Below are 26,307 nucleotides of genomic sequence, written 5' to 3'. Positions count from 1 at the left end.
GTATACTGTCCGCAGGGAGCGTGTTTAATACCACTGCGTTTATTAAAAGTCAGTGAAAGCGTTCGGACACGTCGTGCTTGATCGGAACCGTTCAACTCAAACCGTGAGACAGATTTAGAAAAGGTCCGGGGGACACTTGTGTTAGGTCGTCTGTCAGCTAACCCGAGCTTCAAAGAAGGAATGCGGAGGATTTCATTCATTGGCCATTGATCATTACGGTAGGCGTTGCTTTGTGTTTGCATACACCTCTGCCTTGTCTGCTTATAGATGTTTACCAGTGTTTCAATGAAAGATTCCGCGGTAAAACAAGTTAGTGCGTCATACATGCTTCACAGCATTTTGTCCAGCAGCTTATAAAAAAAATATGCAACATAGTCCACACTTAGTTACCCAAACAGCTGCAATATGGTTTACTATAATCGTAAATAGCCTGATACGGTGGGAGTTATTGTATTTGACAATTGAGGCACACTCTCCACAACGCAGTGGCTTAATTCTTCTATCAGTTCTGTAGGCGTTATTTTATGTAGCTGTCATGTTTTATCAGTGGTGTAAATATTGGAGGGAAAACAAAGCTCTGTCAAAAATGCCCAGGTTTGCTGTGCTCTTTTTATGATAAGAGGTCTAAAGTCAGGGTTAGTTACGGTAACAACCTCCCGCCGGTATCACTCGCTTACATGTGACACATTTCCTAGGCTAAGTATTAATACCAAAATGTGCTAATTTGTGGCGTTATAGTGACAAGCAAGCACATTATATTATAACAACTCACATATTTCAACGAGATGTAGGGCTGAAGAAAGCCTATTTAAAGCCCCTACAATGTGTGTATAGCATCTTCGGATGATCATTAGGATGGTATAATGTTGTGACCATTACTGTTCATTTTCTATGTCCTTGTATCTGATTCATATGGCGGGTTGTTGTATTCTTTGCTACTACCACTACGAGTCGCCAAAGTCAGAGATCTTCAAGTTGTACACAAAGACAAAACCCCATGTTGAGCTGATATTTTTTGGGACTCAAAGGAAAATGGCACTGTAAATTATTGGAGGTGGATGTTATATTTAGGTTCAATTACTCTATCTTCAGTTTAATTTGCTGTTGCATATCAGGATGCAGAGTTGTATTTTTAATGGGCAAAACTATCCACAAGACAAACTTTCCATAAGCCATTGGCAGTTACTCATAAATCCATTGCTCAGCTCAGTCATGTAGGAGTTTTTGGTATTCTCCCATTGCAAAAATGTTGTCATGGAAACCTTTCACTTGTAGTTTATGTCATTAGTGCAAACTGATCCTGGTTACACACTGATGTTAACAAAAACAGTGCAGCAAGCGGTCATGGATATTATTATTATTATTATTATTACAGGGATTATAATACCTTCCTTCTGCATTAAAGCTTTTGCTGAGTTAAAGAGGCCATCTGGTGGTAATGTCTTTTAAACCCTTTCTGCTGGATGACTCTTTGCAGCTAAACGTTTTCTGTTAAGGCGCCTCTGTTGATGAAATAATTTAGCTCCAACTTAACGTTTCTGTTCTTTGTGCACCTTCAATTGTTGAGCAAAGTTGGAAGCGGTTGCATCTCCATCTGTGATTTTCGAAATGCATTTTTTCCATATTGCAATCTGTTTTTTGATGACCACTACATAGTTTCCATACACAAACAAAATTACCTTTGGTGTCATTTCCGATCGGCACTCAGCGGCGTAACCTCACTTCTTCATCTGTCAGATTTGAAGTGGATCTGGTTGTGGACCGGATCCACTTAAACTGGTAATGGGCAGTGATAGCGCAGTGGATATGACACATGCCTTTGGTGTGTGAGCTCTGGGTTTGATTCCCACTGCGATACATCAACCAATGTGTCCCTGAATAAGACACTTAACCCTTGTAGCTCCAGAGGTGTGTGACCTCTGACAGACAGTATGTAGCAGTTGTAAGTCGCTTTGGATACAAGTCTCAGCTAAATGACATATGTAATGTAATCTGGGAAATGAATTTACCCTATTTGTAAAGCAAATTTTACATGACACACTTTTTATTCTCTGAGCTTGGGGAACAGTATTGAGTCTTTTCAAGTCAAAGGGCTGAAGTCCAAGTGAAGTCACTAGTCATTGGTTAAGTCCAAGTCGATTTGCAAGTCTTTTTTGAAATTCTTGAGTAGTCTAAAGTCATCAAACTTGGGACTCAAGTCCCATGCTACGAGTTTTACACAGCTATACTATGAATAAAACATGAACTGTTAAATGGCCACCAGATGGGTTGCCTTGTGCATGCTACAGCTCCTTCTATCTTCTCGCCTCCTCTGTTTCCCGCCTTTTCACCATTTGATTTGCCTTTTTATTCTCTGGTTCTTTCCTGTTGTCATGCCCCCAGGTTCTGCAGATCAAAAGTCAGGCACGTTAAATTGCACGTTACCCAAGAGCAACTCCTCAGCACCTCTGGCTTGTAGATATTTCTCAACCTGTAATGACTCTCTGAGGAAATCCATTTCCACATCAAAGCCTGGCAGTCTGAACTTAAAAAGGACCCAGACAAATATGATAATTGTCTCCAAAAGGCCTGCACTGATATACTTGATTTTTCATTTTTGTTTCTTTTTTCCCCTTCTTTTATTTTGCTCCGCAGAGCCCTCTGAAAAACTGTGAATGTTCACCATATGGACCTGAAATCTAAAACGGTACTCCCCTCCCTCTCTGATTCATTCGGATAGAGGGGGCCCCCGTTCAAAATCCTTCAGGGACTTTCTACGAGTCAGATGTTTAACCCAGAGCCAATGACGGAATAGATAAAAAATGCAAACACACTCCATATTTATTTTTCCGGCACCTCTGCACATCCTCCACAAACTCCATTTTCCAATATTTCAAAATGTGCTCATGAATATCGCAGTTGCTTGAGACTCCCAGGAGGCGAGACAGCATGGTTTCTAACAGGAAGAACCATATAACCTACTCCTGAAGCTTGAAATGAAAGTTTCAAATGTGAAAACTTACTGAGCATAATTTCTACAAAATCTACACCAGTCTCTGTAATCAGATTCCCATCTTTTCCAAATGATTTATTTTAATTATTTAGAAATTAAGAACAACTACAAACAATACACGGAAACATAAGAACATGTCCCAGGGCCCAAAAAAAATACAGAGAGAAAAGACGGGAAGGAGGGAAACATCAAAAGAACGCAACAGAAAGAGGGACGTCTACAGCTTACAAATAATATATCATCTTTTCCAAATGATCGATGATAATGTAGTCTTTATACAGGTTCAAGTTACAGGTACATCCGATTCCCATAAACAGCCTGTGCAGATAAGTCCAACTATTGGTAGCCATTTCAATACACCTGGCTTCTATTAAACCAGCCTCTCAGACCATTCCGACACGTGAATACTTAACGTCATGCAGCAGTTTAGTTGCTCTGCCGACATTTCCAACACACTCAGCATCTACAAAACTGTCCCACTGATTTTGAGGAGGAGGCGTGTCAAAACGTCCAGACACCGACCACTATCTCACTGAAGAATGTGTTTGTGACACTAATGATTAAAATATACTGTTCTGTTCTTATTTATGTGTGTTGTTGGAAATTGGTTTGTATTTGTAACAGCAATGAGTATGTCAGAGCAACACAGCTATCTCTAAATAATGTACCAGCCAATGAGAATGTAGTATTCTTAATGCCCATATTGTTGTTTGTAATATGCCTATAGTGTTGAATGTGACAGTTCTTCCAAAGTAACATTTAGATAGTCCTTGACAGAAGGGACTCTTTCATCTTAACACATCTGCAGCAGTCTCTCTGTCAGAGCTGCTCTCTTTTGTTTATTTTCTCTGCCCTAATGAATGGCTTTTATAATAACCTGAGGCCGCTCAGCTAATCTTAAGATTCATGCCGAGACACAGGAAGTACAGTGTCCACTGTGGTGGGGGATGGACAGACAGCCTCATAGATTAGAGTGGCAGTGACCGGTTGAGTGGCTGCAGCCTGCAGGGACTTAATGAGGCATGTCCATAGAAAGACTTGATTCCTTGGGAATGTTTCGCTGAAAACAGGAACTGAAGAACAAGGAGGGAGAGAATATTTGATGAATGTAGTTGTGTTGTGCTCTTTGAGTGACAGGTGTGTACAAGAAGATGAGGTGCACACATGCTGCAACCCCTTCAGTGATTTCTTGGTCTTGATACCTATACGGCAAACTTCAAAAAACGTTTTTCTTCTGCATAGCACCCCACAAAAAAAAGGGAAGTTGTGTGTGCTGGTGAGCCTGAAGCCATTTAAAACGCACACGGACCAGTGAATTTGAACCTGTCCAGAGGATAGAGATGACTTCATCATTACCTCACCCTGCTCTGCTAGAGAACTTATCAAAAACATGTGGCTCCACTCCTTCTACACTGCAAATTGATTGAGTCTTGGACTCCAATGTTTTTCCTTTGTCAGAGGATGTGTGTTTGTGTGTGTGTGTTTGTGTGCAAGCAGGCTTCTTTTTTATTTCCTTGGATTTCTTGTCTCTCTGGGTTTGGACTTCATCTGTCATTCGTTTGGCTTGTTTCAGCGTGTAGCTCTGGGTTTGGTCAGACAGGGCCGCGGCCGCTGAGTTGGACAGAATTCTACACCATGCCTGAGCCTGTGTGTACATGTCTAGTACACCCATTGAAATCAGATGAAATACATCACGGTGATAACATTTTATTGAACATATAATTAACCATACTATACAGTACTTTAAATTAATAGTTGGACATTTTGGATTTTGTTACATTTGGACAGAGCCAGGCCAGCTGTTTCCCCCTGTTTCCAGTTGTTGTGCTAAGTTAACTTCATATTTACTGTACAGACATGAGTGGTACCAATTCTCCCATCTAACTCTTTCAAAAAAGTGAATAAATGTACAGTATTTCCCAAATGTCCTTTCATTTTGCAGTAAACTCAAAATTCATGGTTTAAAGGATGAGGCTGGCATGCCAACATGCTAGATTTTTTAATTTAGTTAGTTTAGTTTGCTTCCTTCATTTTGACTCTGTTGCATCAAATGACAACACTGTCAAAATGGCTTGCTCTGGCGCCAATTTGCGTGTCAGAGTTTAAACAAAGTTCAACCAGAGGTGTCAAGTAACAAAGTACAAATACTTTGTTGCCTTACTTAAGTAGAAATTTTGGGTATCTATACTTTACTGGAGTAATTATTTTACAGCAGACTTTTTACTTCTACTCCTTACATTTTCAAAATAACCCGTTACTCCTATTTCAGTTTGGCTTGTTTTCATTCCGGCTTGTCATCGTTAAAAAAAAAAGCCAAACAAAAAAACCTATTCAGATAAATTGTGCCATCCGTATAGGGTGAATCCGTTGCCTTCAGATTCCTGCAGATAAGCTTGGATGGATATTTACATTCCAATAAAGGCTATTGATAACATGCCTCTAAAGTTTGACTTTTTGCACCATTACAATACTTATAGGGAACTAGTCATCATAAGACTAGTTGTCTATAACTAGTCAAACACATGTTAATGCTCAGCAGTACACATATATTGTTCTTTAATGTATTGGCATTGTACTGAAATGCATTCATTTTCAATGGGCATAAATGCGGCTGCATCCCTAATTTTTCAACATTAACATTTTAATACAACATTACAGTCATTATGGCCTTTAGAAAAATATTTTTTTGGGGAGGGAAGGTAGTGCACTATAGGCCCCTGTGGCCTTGGTGTTAGATTTTGTCCTTCATGGCATTTTTTTTCCCCCCTTATGTTACTTTTACTTTTGTACTATAAGTAGTTTTGAAACCAGTACATTTACACTTTTGCTTGAGTAAAAAGCTTGAGTTGATACTTTTATTATTATTATTATAAACCTTAATATATATATACTTCTACCTGAGTATTGAATGTGAATATTTTTGACACCTGAGTTCAACCAAGTGCAGATTTATTTTGCCTGTGTGAGCGAGTCCATTGGAATTAATTAATTAATTTTACTGCATAATATTGCCATTTTCAAAACTGATGTGAGGCCTTTAGTTAGAGGAATAGGAGTAAAAAATGCACCACATTAAGAGTATTTTTATGCTGTATGTGGACACATGGTTGCTTTTTAACGGTTACATGCATGTTTGTTTAGATGGAAATAATCCGTTTTGGTCGGGGGACGGATGCTTACATGATGTGGGCGATCATGATCAAGTTGCATTGAGCTGCGCTGCTGATCTGCAACTTCAATGTTTTATTTGTAATGCTCTGAAGGAATCAGTCGAAGCTGAATAGTCTCTTGTTCATACTATTGTGCATCAACAGTCAGGGTGCTGTTTGATGTGATACATGTGTGGGCTGAGTGTTTAGATTCCACAGTTGTTTGGTGGCCAGAGGTCCCAGCGGGGTGGGGTTAGAAAAACTTTACTATACACTTGTGGGTGGATGAATTACTGAAAGCATCCGGCCTGACGTACAATACAACCGACGCCTGCCCAGTTTGTGGAAGTGTGTTCTTTACGTCCATATATGCATCCGTATGCCCTCACTTTGGATGTGCATATGTGTTGATATATTTACATATGTGTTTAGTTTGCATTGGGAGTTATAATATGTTTGTGTTTACACAGACCTTTCTCTGTTTGTGTGTGAGGGGGCAGTCCTGGCAGAGCGCTGGCTCCGGTCAACAGTCTTCCCAGCGCAAGAAGCGAGAAGGCATTTGCATAGATATTGAAGTGGAGTAACCATAGCAACGGGGTCAGCGTCCGACCATGGGAGAAGCAGAGGTGCCAAGTTTTGGGCCAAATGAGCTTTTGGAGCAGACAGCGGCTCTTTTGATCCCCGCGGTTGTGACCTTATTAAAGTGTCTCTCTTATGGGTCAAACCTTTGAGATCATAAAAGTTCGAAGCTGACATTGGAATGTTGACTCAACAAAACGTTTGGACTTTTAATCATCTGAAGTCTTTATGAATGATAAGACCTAATATGTTGTATGGTATTTAATATTCCATTTTCATTATCCAGTCATTAAGTTAATAAACTAATGAGCTGAAAATTCAGAAATACCAGCAATGGTTATTACGATTGTTTTGTAATCAACCAGAACTGTGGATTAATTCTGTCCTTGTAATGTTGGATCCATGAAGTCCTAATCGTTGATTTTCCTGTTGATGACCAATGAAATGCTGCCATTGTGAGCATATAATGGCACTAATTTGGAATGCCGTTTGGCATGGGCTGCTTGCCAATCATGAGAGTGAGTGTGCAGCCCCTGTTTGTGAGGGAAGGGGTGGCCGCCTCCCCCATTACTGTGCCCCGAGGGTCTGCATTAATATGGAGATTAGATTAGAAATCTTTCCAGGTCACTTAATCCATTCAATTAACTGACTGTCATTTTGCATATTTACTGGCAAAGAAAAAAATACTAGAATGTACAGTAAAGTACAACCATAGGGTTTGTATTCGTTTACCAGTGTGAATCCATTCACCACAGTGTGTTTTATGTGAGGGTCATTCATAGCTGTGTGTGTGTGTGTGTTTGTGTCTGTGTGTGTGTGTGAGATACTGCCTGGTATTTTCTTCTTTTTCTCTATATTGAGCCATGTTTTCTGCTGTTTTTATTACACTGCTATAAAAATCCTACTTAGAAACATAACTCTTGTATATGTATTCACACATAAAAACTCACACAGTTTCAGCCCTGAATCCTGCAGTGACATTCAGCTCTCGGTGTGCAACCTTTATTTTCTCGTTTCATTGTGTAGAAAGATATATTACTCTGTAACTGACCTGTGTAATGATCATGCTGGTTTGGAATGTGTATTTCTAAAGGGACACTCAATGGATTTTGATTCCATACCAACCATGCCCAACATACTGATGTCAGTAGTACTGTGCTGGTGAAAAGCATTCTGGGTGATGAACAAAAAAAGGCAGTAGCACTTGTCGACCTGTTACCTTCTCAGTTAATTGACCACCCTCTGGTTCATTTAAAAAACTTTGAACACAATGTCTGGTTACGTCATGTTTAAAGTGATGGTTTGGAGTAATTTCATCTTGGGGTTCTTTGCACCACGATCTTGAGCCAAACAACCCCCAGAAGCTTTTTTCACCTGGTTTGCACAATGGACAAATTAGCGTTATTACCTGATTAGCTTAGTGCAGGCGCTAATGGAACCAACTGTGTATCTCGTAAATTACCTCACTAATAATGCTCGAAACGATACCAATCTTCTACAGTTGTACAAATATGTTATTTGCTCATAAAATGTTGGATTGAAAAGTTTTTAAGTACACCAGGAGTTTATTTAAATAACACTTGTCTGATGGATTCTGCTCTTTGCTGCTACTGCTACCGGGCAGTAAGAGTGCTTAGGGACGTCTACAAATTACAACACCAAAAAGAGATACAGCAAAAACATTTATGAATTTAACTTATGTTTTTAAAAGTAAGTGTTGTAGTACAACTAGCAGGAGACAAGTTATAGTTGAGGTAAGTTAGGAGACACTACCTTATTTAATCATTAAATTAATAACTATGTTTGTGTGTTTCTGTGCGCATGCAGATAAATGAACTCTTGTTGGTCTCATGTTTCCAGGAAACATGCTTTATTGCCTCTCTGAACAAACATCTCCATTTACATCATCTGCCACTGTTTTATATGGCACACCCATGCCTCGGTTCCTGTTTGTGCACACACACTCACACACCCACACACACACGCGGGATTGTCACATCACACAGTGACAAATCATTGTTGGCAGCACTGAGTTTAGCTGGCTGCTGAATCCTAGCGTTGGGGTGGGTATGTATTGTGCTGTCTCTGTTGTCTCGTCTCTAACTGGGTCAGCTTGTGTACTAAATGATGATTCTCATCCTTGTTGTCACTGAACTAAAACGCTGTGTCAGCACTGCCCAATGTGATCTTAATGTTGTGTCTTGGCAGTCATTTGTTGTCCTTAGTCATGGTTTTAATTGATTAAGTGTGCTTTCTTTGGATGTGTGGTGTGGTAGGGCATGATAAGACAAGACGTGACATCAGGCCAAATGTCGGCTTACAAACAGCGTTGATGCTCCCAAGGCAATCAGAGTAGTTACAGTTGTAGAGACAACACCATACTCAATACTGTAGTATTTCTGCATTTGTGCCTCCCAGAAATCCCTTGTTAATCAGGTGAGTGTTAGCACATTGAACGAGCTGGTAATAGTGAGGGTACATTGTGTTTAAAGGTACAGTACATCAGTGGTATGGCGGTGCTGGTGGTGGAGAAGCACGAGTCACCATGGTGCAAATCCACAGTTTGTTTATTTCAATCAGGAGAGACACGTTTGCATAAATGCAAACAAGATTTATTGTACAGCTTAAATAAAGACCAAAGACCAGACCGAAGGAAGCTCCGGACCGGTCAGCTGGAGTAGATGACTGAAGGTGGAAGGGGAGGTGGAGGGTTGCACTCTTTGCCTGCAACGACAGCTGGATGGCAAAGGGAGAAACAATTATTTAAAGCAGGGTTGTGACTCTGTGATTGGCCATTTCCATTTCCACTTTCCATTTGTGTAACAATTCTGATTGATTTAGCAGGAAGGTGAAAGTCACCAACCGCTGATTTGAGTTAGGTAGAGCTTTGATTAAGAGTTAGGTCTTCCTCAAAGGATTTACACTGATATACGGTACATTTCAGTTACTAGTTGCAGATATGCGACAGTTATTCACAGCATGATGAAATTTACATTTATTAGGATAACAGCTGAATTGATTTAGGAGTGCATAAATTAAAAGTTACATCTCCCTGGAAGAATTTATGCTGAGCTACACTACCGGTCAAAAGTTTGGGATCACTCACAAATTTCCATTGCACTCCATTGTAGACAGAATACCAGCTGAGATCAGTTGCATTGTTTTTTTTAACCAGGGTAGCAGTTTTCAGGCTAACAATATGTGCTGACATAATTGCAAAAGAGTTCGCCAATGTTTTTCTAGTTAGTTTTTTAAAAGATATCAGATTAGTAAACAGAATGTGCCTTTGGACATTGGGGGAATGGTTGCTGATAATGGGCAATGTAGATATTGCATTAAAGATCAGCCACCCACTCAGATCAGTGGTTTCTGTCTTAATGGAGAGGAATAAAAATTTGTATGTGAACCAAACTTTTGACCGGTAGTGTAGTAAGTAAGAAGTAAACTTTATTTCTATAGCACTTTTCACAGACCAGGGTCACAAAGTGCTGCACAAGTTTATAAAGAAAAATAAATAAAACAACATACAGAAACAGTAAAACACAGTATTGAACTAAAAAACAAGTTTAAAAGTGGGTCTTTAGTTGTTCTCTAAAGGTTATACAAACAAGAGAACGAATGGTACAAGGTAAACTCATTCCAGAGGCGAGGGCGCCACAGTTCAAAAGATCTGTCTCCTCGGGTCTTAAAATGGGTCCGAGGAACCATCAGCAAGTGTACATATCTTCTCCTGCTGGGTCACAAATAGACATGTTGAAATGTAAAATCAAAAGCAGCAATACTGCGTGTGTTACATGTTCTAAAGTGACACATACGCATTCACAGTCCTCTACTGTGTATTGGTTACATGTCACACTTCAATGGGACATTACATATTTTGGGATTGCCTCCTCTTGTGTAGATAGTCATTCCTAAAGAGCATCTTAAAACTTGCTGGAAATCTTGTTTTTGCACATCATTACTGTAGTGAGTGCTAAAAATGTACTCCAGGGTATGTGACATTGCTGTTGTTGGGCGTGGTCAGAGGTGCAAAATATTTTTTAATGAGAGAGAGTAAAACACTGCTTTTCAGCCAAGTAATTAATATGCCCCATATGCGCATCATGGCTGGATTGCATCCAAACAATGTATATACTATATGTCTAATTATAATAGTGGTTCCTATCAGTAAACTGATACAGCATAATTAAAGACCAATTGTGTGTGTCCGGGCCAGCTCATGCATCCTGGCATGACTTGATGTAAGAATAATTGCAGGACATATTAAACTCATGCACTTTAACAAGTAGCTGCAGGTTTTCTGAGTGTTAAGTTCAGGCACCTGAAGATATTATTAAAACCATTAACGAAATGGAAGACCATTAAAACGCTAAGTAACAAACGGGACTCTCTCATGGCCCGGGCTGCACTGAATCATCATCATTGTTCCCCTGCCCACAGCTTCCATGAGCAGATAGTACTCCACCATAAGAAGTACTTCTGCTGTATTTTGTAATTATTTTAATCCTAATTTTGAGCGAGGTAAACACTACTATACTGTATTCAACCTCAGAGCCATTTACTCTCTACTGTGCTCTGAGCTGATGTAGCTGTGACCACCTCAGTCACCTCAGCCTGTGTTCTCACCTCAGTCTTGTATTCAGGTCAGTGTTTCTGCAAGAAAAACTACAGAACTGTACGTACAGAAACAGTATGTTTTCACTGTGCTGTTGACGTTGCGGTACTTGTCTTCTGTTGGAGGGCCATTGGATGTCATTAGTTATGCATGTTGCATTATATTAAGTAGCCCCCTTTGGGCATCACAAGCAGTCTGTGTGTGTGCATAGTACACACATTGACACATTTCTGGGTGTTATTATTTTTATGTGCAACCAATCGTGCTCCTACAGATTCGTTTGAATTCACTGTCCATTTTTTTTGCACTGTAAATGGATTATTTGTTTTGATGCATACTAAGGTTTAGAGTTGTTATGCTCTATTATTAAACTTTTCATTATTATTATTATTCCAAAATCTATTATCAGAAGGATGAAAAAACCTCTAATGCGACATGCAGCATAGACAGACAGCACCAAGCCTCTCCATCTGTCTCTGCTCCCACCGGCTGTCACTCTTCCTCTTCAGTTTAGTCTTCATGTTATTTTCTCAGTGTTTACCGATGAGAACCTGCAGAAGCTGATCATTTGATAGCAGATTGCAGACACAGTGTTCCCTGTCTGTTTAGTAGTTTCAGTTACTCAAGGGACGATTTTGCATTACATTCCGTGCATTTAAATGGCAACACGACCCTTCATTTAAAAGAAAGATCCACCCTAACATAATTAATTCCTGTAAGAAGAAAAAAAACAGTACTTTTGTCAGACCAATAAAATGGGCTACAAAAGGTTTAGGTATCTAACATTAACGGTAAGTGTCGACTAATACCACCATTAATATTCTGCGATTTACTGAATTATTAATCAACAACACCTGTTCTTCAAACATACACAAAAAGCATAGCAGGTTGATTTGACGGACACGGATCAATGCATTAAAAACCATTAGCTATCCCACTGTAAACTGTAGAAAACTAATTGAATCATAAAAGAAATTGCCCATTTCTTTTACAGTACAAATATGTAATGGGACAGAGACAGATGTTGTCATCATCTTTTATTTCAAAGCGTTTTATTTTAAAACAAAGCCCCCGTAGTAAGCTTCTGCCAGCAGCTACTTTTGTATTTCACAAAGTTTTTTAAAGATTGGTTTACCTTTTTATGCATTTAAAAACAGATTATCATGACAAATGCACTTTCTGCCTTATCAGTTCCCCTTCCTGTCCTGACAGATTGCTGCCCCGACACTCACAAACTCAAACACTTTCCACTGAGGATGTATCTGGATGTGGGGAAGAGATACCCAGTCAGATATGCATGGTGTAGTGTCATGTCTCGGAATCGCAGGATGGGAAGTCTGGGAAGTCTGGGAAGGCAGTATTTCCTTTACCTCAGCAGAGGAAATCACTGGATAGGACCCGTCTTTTGTTTTGTCCTTCCAGGATGGTCACTGATATGCTTCAGATGGGAAAATGTACAAAAAGGCTACAACTTGTAGCACAAGGCCATGTGACGTTTCTGTGCCTTTTGTGGGCCAACAAAAGTTGTTTATAACTTGGACGAGTGATGTCATCCATTTTGTGGTCAAAGGGACTGTGATGGTGTGTTCTAAAGACAACATATTAGTTTGAGCCTGATTTCGGTGTGTAGAAATTGTGTTTCATGGCCTCTTGGATTTGACAATAAGGGGAAAAGACAAATATGTTTGTGGTTTGTGTCTGTGTTTTACAAAATGTTCCCATAAACTAAGGGAAAGTACCTTTCATTATTATTTCTTTCTATTAATCACACGGAATTTGGAACAAAGCTGTCTGTTTTTAACTCACATATCATCGTAAGTGCTCCTGTAATGCGAAGTCTGAGATATATTGGTTATTTTCATTGGCAGAGCTAGAAATGTAGCATAACTGCAGTGGAAGCTCAAACTTATATAGGCTGATAGATGTGAATCCCCTTTCACACATGTAGTGCAAACCAGAAGTTATCTACACATTACCTGCCGAATCTGAGTGTGAGAATGCAAATGCCTGAAGCAGTTGCACCGGACATCAAACGGTGTTCACCCTGCCAGCTCCCTAGTAAAAAATCTGTGTAATCTCCGATTGAGCCAGAAGTGTGAAAATCCACAGCAAATGAGTGTCCGTGTTGATTTTGCTAATGCTGCTCGCGCAAAACTGGAAGAAAACCAAAAATCCCCGAAAATGTCTAACAAGAGACGCAAAGACATATAGCAACTTTTGTTTGTAAGGATTAGGGGGTTGGGAAACATGCTTTGCTTTTTTTAGGTAAGAAGATTAGTCTTTTCATCTAACTTTATGCAACAAAACAAAAACATTCCTAAATTGTCCAACTGTTCCTTTGACAGAATATTAAATGGGAAGAGCCATATTTGATCCTTTTTTTTGACCAGATTAATTCTAGGTTATCTTATTTCTTGGCTAGAGGTTTGGTTTATTGCTAGAATTGCAATTGTGGTGGTGATTGTTAGGTTCAAACATGGTTTATGTTTTGGTGAACTTTTACAGAGGATGTGAAGGTTAGGAAAATAAACTTTTAACTTACAGTTACGTACAAATATGCATGACTGTTACAGCCACAGAGAGCGAGACACCATTGCTTTAATCCAGTCTTGTTTATTGCTAGTGTGTTTTTCAGTCATATTGATCGCCGTCATATGATCATTTTAAATGTCATGATTCCTGGGAATGGTAGCTGGTTTCCTCTAAGCAGTTTCTTGAGCAGTTGCAGTGATCATTTTTGGCTCAGACAAAGGCCTATGTTGCCACTAGTTCCTGGCCGTCGGCTTGGTGTGTCAGGGCCTTAAAGGGTTTTTAACAACTGTTACAAAACTTGTCTGAGTTGTAGTCATAATTGTCCTTTCCTACAATTTTTGGCTGCATAGTGGGCTGTTACATCTTTCAAATAAATGGCCCATGTCAGATCATTAAACACTGACCCAGCTGAAGTGTCTTTGAGCAAAGCACTGAATCTGGATCAGCTCCAGAGGTGCTGCTGCACGGCTGAACCTGACTTTACTGAAAAGGAGTGTTTGTCCTGCTTGGATTAATGATGTATCACATTTTCATGTTGTTATTATTAATAAAACAAATGGAAACAAAAATGGGTGGGACTGTTTCCAGGCTAGTCATGTCATGTACTCTACCTGAGCTCATCTTTTAGCGAGGCTGTCTTCCTGTTAATACAGCTGTCTGGGTGATCTGTTCAGAAAGGCTTTGTAGAGAGTGGCGATCTGCCAGCATTGAACACAGATCGACCTGAGGGGAAAAGCAAAGGATTGTGTCATCTCACCAGAACAGTAAATACAATTTCCAAATCATACAAATGCTGGTCTAGTATTATAAATGTAAAAAAATGGGCTGTATATAACCAGTGTGCATTTAGTTACATTTTCAGTATTTAATGTTGTCCAGACCAGAAGGTTAAGTTTAACATAACTTAATTTGTAGCAGGAGCCTTACTAGTGAATCTTTGGTTAACATATCATCTTTTAAACCACAATTCTGCGCTAACCTCCTGTTTCTATGCAGCCTGTGTAGTGTGGTTTTCCTCCAACAACCAGTTGATTCTCTGGCAAATTGGATTATCATGTTGTCAGTCTGGGCTGGAGAGGTTCCTGCTGGGCTGGGGGTCTGTGATTGTGAGGGTGTGCTGATGCAGTGTTTCCCCCAAGCGGCAACTTCTGGGCCTGAAAAATGAAGCCAATGCAGATGTGCCTTAAACCTGCATCCTAACTAATTTCCAGAAGGGGGTGAATCCACTGGCTCCAAGTAGAAGTTGGCATGTATCAAAGTCTATTGGAAAATGACCCTAATTCTCACTTGATTTTGTTACCTAGTAACAACGTTTTCAAACCAGTTTATGATCTACATTCTTTGAAGTCTTCTTCAATACAGCATGATGTTAATTTTGTAATGCATGGTCTCATTCATTTGAAATTAGATGATAAATCATGCAAGGCTTTATTGCGTGGCCACACGGCCATTAATCAGGACAGTGTCTTAGCAATGCTAATCATGTCACTGTGCACATTAAAATAGCAATGAACTTGTTTTTGGTTACTTTAGTATTAGGGACCTTCCTTTTTCCGTACTGCTGTCCTCTCCAGTGAAAATAACTGCACAATAAGATCCAACATATTCGCTTCACCTGGGGGCATCCATCTGTGCAGTCAGTTTTTACAGGCAATACGGTTAGGGTTAACTGACTTGAAAAGCATCGCCCTTCAGCCAGGTTACTGTATATTAATTTCTTAACTCAACTTTAAGTCTACCTGCATCTTTTTTTCAATGAGATGAGACGTCATTTTGGCCTTATGTGTAAAAGAAAGCAATTGTTTTCTGTTCTGCTTCTTGTTTTGCTACACTTTTACATGTAGCATATTACATTTTTAATATATCTTGATTTTTATTGTTTAATTAAGCTATTTACCTTTTTCTAGTCTTTTTTGTAAATTACTTATTAGTAGTAATAAGGGCATCAAGTGACTATTTAGTGTGTTAAACCTTTTTGACAAGGTTCATTCTAGGTTATCTTGTTTCTAGGATAGAGGTTTGGTTTATTGCTAGAATTGCAATTGTGGTGGGGACTGTTCGATTCAGACATGGTTTATGTTTCGTTGAACTTTTACAGAGGAGGTCAAGGTTAGGAAAATAAACATTTAACTTACAATTATGTACAAATATGCATGACTGTTACAGCCACAGAGACACACACACACACACACACACACACCGACGTTTCTGTAAAGCAGAGTCAACAGTTGCCAGATTAGGGGGCTTTTAGAGTGGATAGCAGCACAGACAGAATCACACCATCTAAAAACTGCTGCTACCAGGTGGAAATTCTTCTTTCGGTTGCCATCAGCTCATCAGCCAGGCAGCAAGGTTACATCCAATTAACCATAAAGGGCAAAATCAGGCACCAAGTCTCAACTCATCTTAAACTCAACTGCATCTTAAATGTAGCATCACTTCAACTCTACTTGGAGAATGGTTTGATTTCTGGCCTCAAGGCTAGCAAGGCATTGCATCAAATTAAAGTCAAAGGGAAAAATTAAACGCAGGCTTGCCATCATCGGTGTGCAACTTAACCTTATTAAGCTATTGTGGCAGGATGTTTTTGTGTGTTATTACTTTGAAAAACGGGTTGATTTTCACACCCGGACAAAGTTTAAAAAAATATCATCTGCTGATGTTGCCTGAATGAACACAGTCCTTATCTCATATGTAGTCTGCCAATGATACGAAGATAATAAAATCCTCACACGTGCCTGCTTTTGCTTTAGGATCAACTAAATAGTTTTACCCGTTGGTTCAGAATTTTACCTTTTGCTCTGATGTTAGCTCTTCTCATCTAACTCACTTATCTTCATTTAATTTCAAAGTTCCAAGTTACACAAATAAGCTCAATAGCAGTGAAAGGATCACCTGTCAACCTCCTCATAGCTCTGAATTAACTGAGGCTCCATCCACCACGCCATCAGAGAGTGATGGGGCCGAACAGAATGGACACTGCAGCTTTTACGTCTTCTCTCTAGCTCTTAACCTGTCTGACAGAATTGGATTAGTGAGATGTTGGGATTGTTGTGTAACTGTGGCAAAACTAACAAGACAGAAAGCAAAGTTGACTTGTCTTATCCATGGGCATTTTTTTTTATATATTTGAATAAAGTGGTGTCTATTAGAGTTTAGGTCACACCTCAAGCTAGTTGTTGATGGCCTTTTGTCTTTCAAGATCTCACCTCCCCTATTATGGCTAAAACAATTTGTTAAAAAAAAACACTTTGACTTTGTCTGGATTTTATATAACGAGGCCAATGCTGTGTGGCTGGACAGTAACATCTGCCAAATAATTATGGCCACCACAGCGGTCAGCACAAAGGGTTATTATGTAACTGTGCTGGTTTTCCTTGTCTGACTGTATCTCGCCCAAATTAGTATTTGAAGTGCAGTGCTGGGCTTAGTTCATGGTGTGAAGCAGCATTCATTTTGGTATTTCCACATGCTCTGCTAGTGGCAGACATATAAGTACTAGAGACCTAGACTTAAGTAAAAGTACAAGTGCTCTATCAAAAAAAGTGACTTGAGTAGAAGTTGAAGTGCTCTTTAAGCACCAAACTTAAGTGGAAGTACTAAAGTATTCAACATTTTTTGTACTGCATTATTGCAAGTATATTTTTTTTAAATGTACCACTCAAGTACTGAAAGTAAGTATTGTGTTATGTAGTTATTAAAGAAAGCAGTGAAATGTTTGAATATCATATTATTTATATTATTTATAATGTTTAGCCTAAAGGACACTCAGAAATTTCTACAATTTGTTAATAAAGGTAATCCCGTGACAAGACCACTAGCATTAAGTTACTACTAACTATAGCTTCTGAGTCTGGAGGGAAGTGTTGAGGCTGTCAGGCACGCAGACTTCACGAGGGGGAGGGGCTTGAGGCCACTGGTTTTTGTGCGCTGTAAAAAAAAATACATTGTTGATTGGGAAAAAATTTAATTTGCATGTTATGTTTGCCTAAGTACAACCTATGTCTGGGAAACACTGTTTAAATAGGCTGGGGGTGGATGGATAACAAAGCTGAGTAGAATCTGTAGTCAAATTTAGTTTACACTAAAATTCATCTCTTGGTTTGTCTGTTGCATTCACCAGGATGCTTCCTACGTTTTTGTATGGCTAGATAGATCTGAGCTATGGAAGCATGCACACGTGCTGTCAGTGAGTTTCATGCTTCTCACACTTCTTGTTGTCATTCCACAATTGAAGGAACATTCATTTTTCCACCTCCAGTAACATGAAAAACATCCCCGCCAGATCAGCAGGTGGTTTCATTTACTGTTCATTCTGCCAACCTGGACAGAAAGTGTGTTTCCACTACTGCTGGGCCATCTGGGGCTTTTCACTTTTCAGGTCCTCTCCAGCATCTCGCACAACTCCTAAAAGCATCCAACACTTTCAGTCATTGTGCCCACAGTTACATCATTTTGGCTGATCTGCTAAATACAACCTAATGCGCGTCCTGGGGATTCATATAATCACTTTTATTATGTGTGTTTGTTCCATAGTTCTTTGATACACCAGATTTCGAAGCAACTTTGTGTTAATTTGATGTTATTTTGGACTGATCCCAAAATTCCCAGTACCCAAATATCATTATAATGGAATGCAGTCGCAGCACCCTCAGCAATAACACATCTCACATGCTATCAATAGCTCTCATGTTCTCCTACGGTGAGCAATGCTCCCTGGTGTTGACACAGTTGGTGTTTGTGCAGATGATGTAGATGACTATCAAGGGCACAGATAGAGTCGCTCTGGCCTCCTGCCCCTTGCCAGTAAAGTCTTTCGTAGTGGAAACTGCTGATCGCTATGACTGAGAACACATACATTGAGGCCTATACACTGACATAAGAATACACCAAAACATGTCCATGGGCAGTAAAATCCACATCCAGAGATGATAGAAGATTCTGTAGAGACCATAGAAAGAGCATAATGAAAATAAATCTAACACTCGGTCCATGTTTGTTACCGAGTCGTCCTTCTTGGAAATGATTCATAAGAGGGGAAAAAAAGGCATTGTATTGTAAAGCCTTTGTAAAAAATTTGGTCAGTTACCAGGTCTGCTGTATCTGAAAATAGGGTAGCTGGTTTGTAATTTGGCCTGTACATGTACGTAAGAAGACTGGATGAATAAGTAACACAAATACACAGTTGTCACCGAATGGATTACAGGCGTTTGCTAACTTGAATATCTTCTTTTTGATTACATTTATTTTAAGTATGTCATACAGGCTACATTACCAGTCAAATATTTAGACATACTTTCCCATTCAAGTGAACAAACCTTTGACTGGTACTGTATGCTGAATTACAGAACATACATGTGTTTCAAAGATGTTTTCTTGTGGAAGCGGTCTTCCTTTTAATTTCAGGTATTTATTTCACTCATTTCTGGTTGTGCGTTGTATCCTCATGACATTACAGACTTCAAAAACACAATAAGTAAATAATATGTAAAGCAGAAGAATGTGTCTGCTTCTATTTGTGACATATATCTTCACCTCAGACACACAATATGACTCAGAGTCTTTGATCCACTAAAACTCAGCCATATCATTTAGTTGTAACAGGCCCCAGAAGACTTGGCTCCAGAAAGTAAGTGTGTTTGTTTTTGTCCTAGTTGGCGAGACGTTCACTCGAGCAGTCCCCTGACAGGTAAGCATTTTCACATCAACACGCTGCATTTCAGCTCCTGCTTAAGCCTTTAAAACACCTGTTGATTGAATTAACAGCACATCACTGTTTTGAGTATTATCTTGTGCCATAACACTCAGTTGATGGGAGATAAAGTGAGAAAAAGTCTGAAATGTAGTGTTGACTGAAGTTTGGTTTTTCCCAAGGACACATAAGGTAAATGTAGAATTATAGTGAGCTCTTTTTTTGGAGAGCCTTGGATAAATGACACGGCTTTGGGCAGTGGTAAGCTCACTAACTGCTTCTGGCCAGACAGTTTACTGTGTTGGAAATTATGCTGTAAAGGAAATAGTTACATCTCTCTCTCTCTCTCTCTCTCTCTCTCTCTCTCTCTCTCTCTCTCTCTCTCTCTCAGTATATGGCTCTTTTGCCCACTTGTGCCAACCAGGATGTTGGTTGTCGCATGGCGACTTCAACAATCATTAATCCATTTCATTTTGGCTTGGTCATTGAGCTTAATTATTTATTTTTTTCCATGGTTCCTGGTACACATCTTATTTTTCTGGGATTGTCAAAACCAATCTTGCTCTCACTTGCTTTTTCCGTAGCTCATAAAATGAGCAAGAATGAGATTGTGAACCACTTTATTTACCAAATGCTGTGTGAATGTGAATTGTGGACAATAGACATGTTGGGGGGTTTTGACCGTTTTTACAACACAGCAGATAAGTGCATGTGCTTGCTTGTAATATTGTGTTATATATATTGTGTAAATATATACAAATGCTTCACTTATTAAAAGCAAATTGTGTCAAGTGCCACTACACTGCCGCACTTCCCGATGGCAGTTGTAGCTATTGTAAAAAGTGTAATATTACAAAGGTGTGACTGTACACTTTACTGCCATTCCTAGTGGCTGAAGTAAAGTTTCTAATTTTCACATTCACTTTTATTTCTCAGTCTTTCATTCCAGTAGCTCAAAAGCTGAACCTATTCATCCTAGTTTTTAGTCAACCATGACAGCTCAAAAGTAGAACACCTGTTAATTTCAACCTTTCAGGATTTAATTGAGTAGCTTTTGCTGTACTTGGCTGCACAGGTCACAGCTGCCACGCATCATTTCCACTTTTTGAGAAATATTGCCTTTCCCTCTTTAGACAAATTCCTCCGACTGTGAGATAATCATATTTGTTGCAGCAGTACCTGCTTGCTCCAATCTGTTCCTTGTTATTCTCTTTCTGTGGTTTTGATGTCTTCCATTTTTTCCACTCTACTGCCCCTCTGTGTCTTGTCTGTTCTGTTTTTTCATTCATTCTCTCTCTGTAGTGTCAGTTTGTTCACTTCAAACTGTCAAACAACCAAGTTAAAAAGGGTTGTCTTTCTCTGTCCCTCCTCTTTCTGTCTGTCTCTTTACCTGCCTTATCTTGCTGTTTCAGTCTTATCTCACCCTCCCACCTCCCTTCTTTCCCTGTCAAATACTTTTAGAGCATCTCCCTTGTCCACCCAGTCCCAGTTTGGCGGATATGTCAGGTCCAGTGCTTGCAAGGTCGGGGAGACCAAACCAATGCGACACTGCTTGCTAATGTGTCTCATAAGGTGTCCTTTCAGACTACCTTCGCAGACTGAGCTAGGCGACAGTTGTCCTCATATCTGTGTACCTTTTTAACCCTCACCATGTTTAGCTGCTGAGACCTTTTGTTTTGTTTTCAAGACAATTTTAGCTCTGATTACTGCGGTGGCTTCTGCTAGCTGATAATACTGTGCTTATATTTAGATCGGAATGTTAAAAGGTATTGCACTCAGCGTCATTGGGAAAGGGCTACTTTGCATGTCTTTTCAATTCATATGCGTGTGTGCATTTATAAAGAAATACAAGCAAAACAAAGGTGACAACCTCAAGTTATAACATCATTAAATGCAAACACAAAAGACACACTGTTCTCTGCAGGAATCTTAGATGATTGTTTATGTAGTATGACCTTTTCAAAAGATTTTCATTGGCTCCATTGAGACAGTTAAAGATTTAGGTGAGAGTATACAGGCATGCACTTAACATTGGAAAAATGAGTGTGTTCATAATTATTAACAAGGAGGGTTAGGGTTAGGCTAACGGCTTTACGATTCGGATATGTTTTCCATTTACAGTACAAAGGGCAGCTAAGCTATTTGGCTGAGCTCCTAATGCGCCACTAATAAATTACACCACAACAGAAAGTGGATTAACAGCTGTTGAAGTAATCCCTTAATGAGTTTCATAGTGATTTTTGTGATTTGGTTTATCCTGCACTGTTATAAGAATTCAGAAGTAATACACACTATTCAACGGACTAAAAGTGGCTATTTGTAACTTTCAGTTTGTGTTGATTCTACCTGTTGATTCTAAAATCGGTAGTGTTTTTACCACACCTGCTAAGAGCTTACAAAGAAATCTGTGACCCGTCAGAATGTGTTACTGCAATGCCGTCTACCTACCGTAAATCATTTAGTGATTTTGCGGGGGAAAACTGGACCAGGGCAAAGGCATTAAAGGTGCACTATGAGTTCCTGCATGGTCACTTCTGTTGACGTTCTAAGTCAATTCAAAACAAAACAGTTTCTGTTACTGTCATGACTAACTGACTAACTGTCACTAACTTGTTAATTCTTTTTATCTCTACCAACTCCTGCGGGAAAATGGCTGGCTCTGTAGCTGCTTACTGCATCACTATATTCACCAGCTAGTTGCTGTCTTTGTATGCCTGCTGTTGGGTGTTTGCCAGGTAGCCTACAGTTGATTTATTAGATTTTAATTTATTTAATTATTTAACTTAAAAATACCACAATATTAGATGTGAAAAAGTAAAGTTGTGGGCCATAAAACCAAAACAATGCTGAAAGATGTTGAAATGCTCCACATAAGTGAGGGTAGCTGCTTATTATCTGTAGTTTTGTCAAAGAGCGAAACAAACGGCATCGCATGAAATAATCCATGTAACGAGGTAACGAAGACACAACGAGGGGTAGGAAAAAAGAAAGGAGCTAGCTTCAAGGGTGTCTGCAATCTGCCCTCCTACGTACTTCCGCATAATTTTCATTTTCTTTCAGTACGTTGTCTGGGTTTGCTGTATATTCTTGGGTTTTCTCTGGTCAAATCTTTACCGGTCCAATCAGCGAACAGATGGAGTGGCTATGAAGTTAACAATTGTCAAAGGAGAGTGGCCAGACTCTCTGTACAAATTAAATTTCCGAGAGTCTGGTAGGACCAGGCTTTCAGGAGGGCGGAAAAGAAGTTGAGGGCCAAGCAAAAAAAAAAAAATAGGCAGGAGAGAATAGAGATATAAACCCCATGACTGCTAAACCACTTACTGAAGTGGAGAAACTAAGGTCAAAACTTTCCACTGGTCATTTTCTTTCGACTCTGTTGTTCTATCCTAGTTCATATGCTCCTCCTCCCTGTCTTTTCTCTTTACTTTAGTAAGACGAGCTGTCCTCTCCTCAGCAGGGCAGTAAAGAGACGTCAGTGTCTTCACCCTCATTTAGATTCTCCTCATCTTTTTATGTAGTAAAAACGCACAGGGGTGACTGCCTCACTCTGATGATGCCACCCGCCTTGTTGTACTGTCATTTATGGAGAGTTTTTTTCAAAAGAAATATGAGTTCAGTGGCTTGTTGGTGTCTGCCTGCTCTCATAGTAAATTGTCTTTTGTTATTGGCCTTGGCAGTTTGAAAGTAATAATGGGAGCAGCTTTTTCAAACCTGTAAGCTTCCATCCCCGCAGATAACTTGGTTACTTGGTTAAGTTAATCTGTGACCTGAGATGCTTGTTTGACTTGGCACTGATGCAGGCTGCCTGCTGTCTCTTCTCCAGTCATCTGGATGGCATCACAGCTGCTCTTATCTCCTGGCTGGTCCAAACCACAGCGCCTGGCCGCCCACATAACCATTTCTGTGTAAACACACATTCACAGCAGAGTTTGGGTAAATTCATCATCTTTCAGTGATGTGGAATTCCCTTACCAATTCAAATTACCTTGATTTTCAGTTTGGGGTGCGCTGTTTGTGTGAAGATCATACGTTTCCACACATTCGCTGATACTGATGTCAGTCTTTATTTTTTTCAAAAGTCAAGTTAGTTATATAGCACATGTGAGCAACAATGCACTTTGCATTGAAAATAAAAGATTAAAAAGTCAGAAAAGAGAGTATTTAAACCCAAAACATGCTAACATAGTATAAGACGGGTATGAAATACACAAAGTTACAGTGCAATGTAAGTCAGACATGTCTTTGACTCACATACTCAGTCGGACAAGTCAAAACACATCACCCTGGTGTCAGTTTAGAGACTACTGGGGGAAACAGCAGGACAAAGGGGTTTTTGTATTGAAAAAAAAATGACTGCAGAGAAAGGCAGCGCTTGCCGGGTACATGGCCATGATACTGAAACCTAAAAACACTGTAGATATCCAGCCGAGGTGATGGGTTTTATAGAGGTTAGAAACAATAAATGATGTACAGTTCCTGGACTTTCAGTGAGTCTTTGGTGTAAATCAATAAAAGGCTGAATACATCTGACATGGAGAATGGTATAATTATGTTCAACCCAGCCCTCCTGCAAAAAAGGGGTTCATCTTATTACAAGTTAATTCTTGTTAATCTGGTCCAATGTGTCAAATACATTGATCTATTACATAATCACTCAAAATTAAATGAGTAGATTTCAAGCTACTTTTTTGTCTTGTATAAACACAGCAGAATTACTTGCACCAGTAATTATCATTTTTATATAGTTCATTCATTGTAAGAAAGACAGCATGGTTGACAGATGAATCTGTAAAAGGTCAAGTTCACACACCGAGTCCTCTCTGTAAGAGATCTGTGGTGACCATGTGCATTGGTATAAATCAAAAAGGGGTCTTTCCAAGGCCTGACACCCACTGATTCGTAGTGACAAACTGTTTTAATTACAATCAGAAAGGGTGTTTCCCTGATAAATAACAGCTGTGTCCTCTGTGACTCATGAGCCCTGACAGCAACCAGAGGAGGAGTTTGGTTTATGTGTGTTTGTGTCTGTTCTGTATGTATTTGGTTGGCCTCTGTTTGTAATCGTTTTCAATATTTAAGAAAAGGGTGTTCTGAGTGCCATGGTTTGGTGGTTGACTGGTTCGGGGCCGCATGATGTGTTTTGTTATCATTCAACACGGTCTCACGGCAGTTTGTGCAACGGTCACGTTATTTTGAATGTATTGATTTGTGCACACAGACACGTTTTATGCCTTTTTTTTCGTGATGGTAAGCATGAATTTTAATCTAATGTCTTTAAATTTCTCCTTTTCTTCGTGGTGCTAAGCATGTAATGGGAAGCATCTATACGGAGGTTGGGTTTAGGAAAAGAACATCACAGGCCAAAGGCAGATAGGGTGTACTTGGCCACATCTTGACTACAAACACAAACAAATATTCACGGCTAAAAAAAAATGTTGCAGAGAAAAATAAATATGCACATATTTAGTCAAACACGCATGTCACAAGCATGATAAGCACATGGACACATAGTCCAAGACACACTTACTCACACATATACTTTCAGCTCCGGTGGCCTGTGGGGCTTTTGTAGTGCTGAGTGGGCCACAAACGACAGCTTTGTGTTTTCTGGGAGGCTGGGAAAGTTGGATTTCAACACACACACACACACACACACACACACACACACACACACACACACACACACACACACACACACACACACACACAGACTTTGGCAGTGTCAAAGCCTGTGCACAGTTCTGCTGTGCTCAATAGGCTGATTCATTAGAGCCTCCTCATGACACTAGAGGAGAAAATGGACTTGCATGGAAGGGAGGACGAGGAGGCTGAAGTTTGACATGACCTGACAGTGTTCAGGTCAGTATTGAAGGAAAAACCCACCCTTTTTGTGTGTTGAGCCTTACATTTCCATGTTTCTTTCCTTTATCCGTTAGATAAGTGTCATTCAAAGCCTTTGTGGCTGAAGCGTTGTTTTTTTGTGTGCGATGTGTGGCTACTTCAGTTGACCTAACTAGATTTTTGGTAACGCTTTGACTTGTAATAGGTCAAGCACTGCCTTAGGATCTCTTACATAAAAACATGCCGCTGCTGCATGTGTTTCACTCTACCTTCTTACCTCTGCACTGGTTTGTCTTAAAGGTAAGTGTTTTGCAGGCATTACATTTGGGATAGAAGAAAGTTGGATAGATGACACATCTTGTTCGCGATTGGCCTGAGGCTTAATGGGAAACCTCACACACCTGGAGCAGGTGTTTTATTAGCTACACATTTGAAAAGAAAAAAAAACATTTAGAGGGTACTGACAGCAACCATTACACATCTCTATTCAGAATGATTCAAACATATTTACACTCTTAAGTCAGTGTGTCCTAATGCATAAAACATTCTGGAAATGTCCAAACCCTTTTCTTTCCAATATCTCATCCCAAATTAATTTCATTTGCTCTGCAGGAGAGTTTTTCCTTTTATGATTTAACAAAGGAGGTTGTTTTTTGTATGTAATGTCATCATTTCTGAATCTGGCCACTGCCAGTGGAAATGTGCTGCGGAGTGGAGTGGGTGTTGTATGTAACGATGCTTGGCAGCGAGTTGTGTTTGTCTGGCTCTTTCCCTCGCTGTCTCCACTGGAGTCAGGCAGACTTAGAGCCCGGGCCTCCTGTTGACAAGGGGCTCCCACAGCCCAAACCCCCACTGGGATATGTGGAAGATTTTATGTTTCGGCTGCTCCCTTAGGACCACACTGGGT

General features: G+C 39.7%; 1 protein-coding gene across 3 annotated transcripts in view; it reads left to right on the top strand.

Annotated features, from left to right (window-relative positions):
* Positions 1-26,307, top strand: part of add3a (adducin 3 (gamma) a) — a 103,620-nt gene continuing 77,313 nt past the window's right edge. Inside the window, exons 1-2 of one of the 3 annotated variants that reach the window (XM_032525781.1) lie at positions 1-178; positions 19,522-19,556. The gene's annotated coding sequence lies outside the window, so the exon portion shown is untranslated. Of the gene's footprint in view, positions 179-198; positions 219-19,521; positions 19,557-25,280; positions 25,419-26,307 lie in introns of those variants that run through there. The other 2 variants (XM_032525795.1, XM_032525772.1) reach the window with 2 other exon arrangements.

The sequence above is a fragment of the Etheostoma spectabile genome, chromosome 2 (assembly GCF_008692095.1).
Source record: "Etheostoma spectabile isolate EspeVRDwgs_2016 chromosome 2, UIUC_Espe_1.0, whole genome shotgun sequence".
NCBI classification, from domain to species: domain Eukaryota; kingdom Metazoa; phylum Chordata; class Actinopteri; order Perciformes; family Percidae; genus Etheostoma; species Etheostoma spectabile.
Note: the sequence above shows the minus strand (reverse complement) of the source record. Positions and strands in the feature narration are given on the sequence as shown.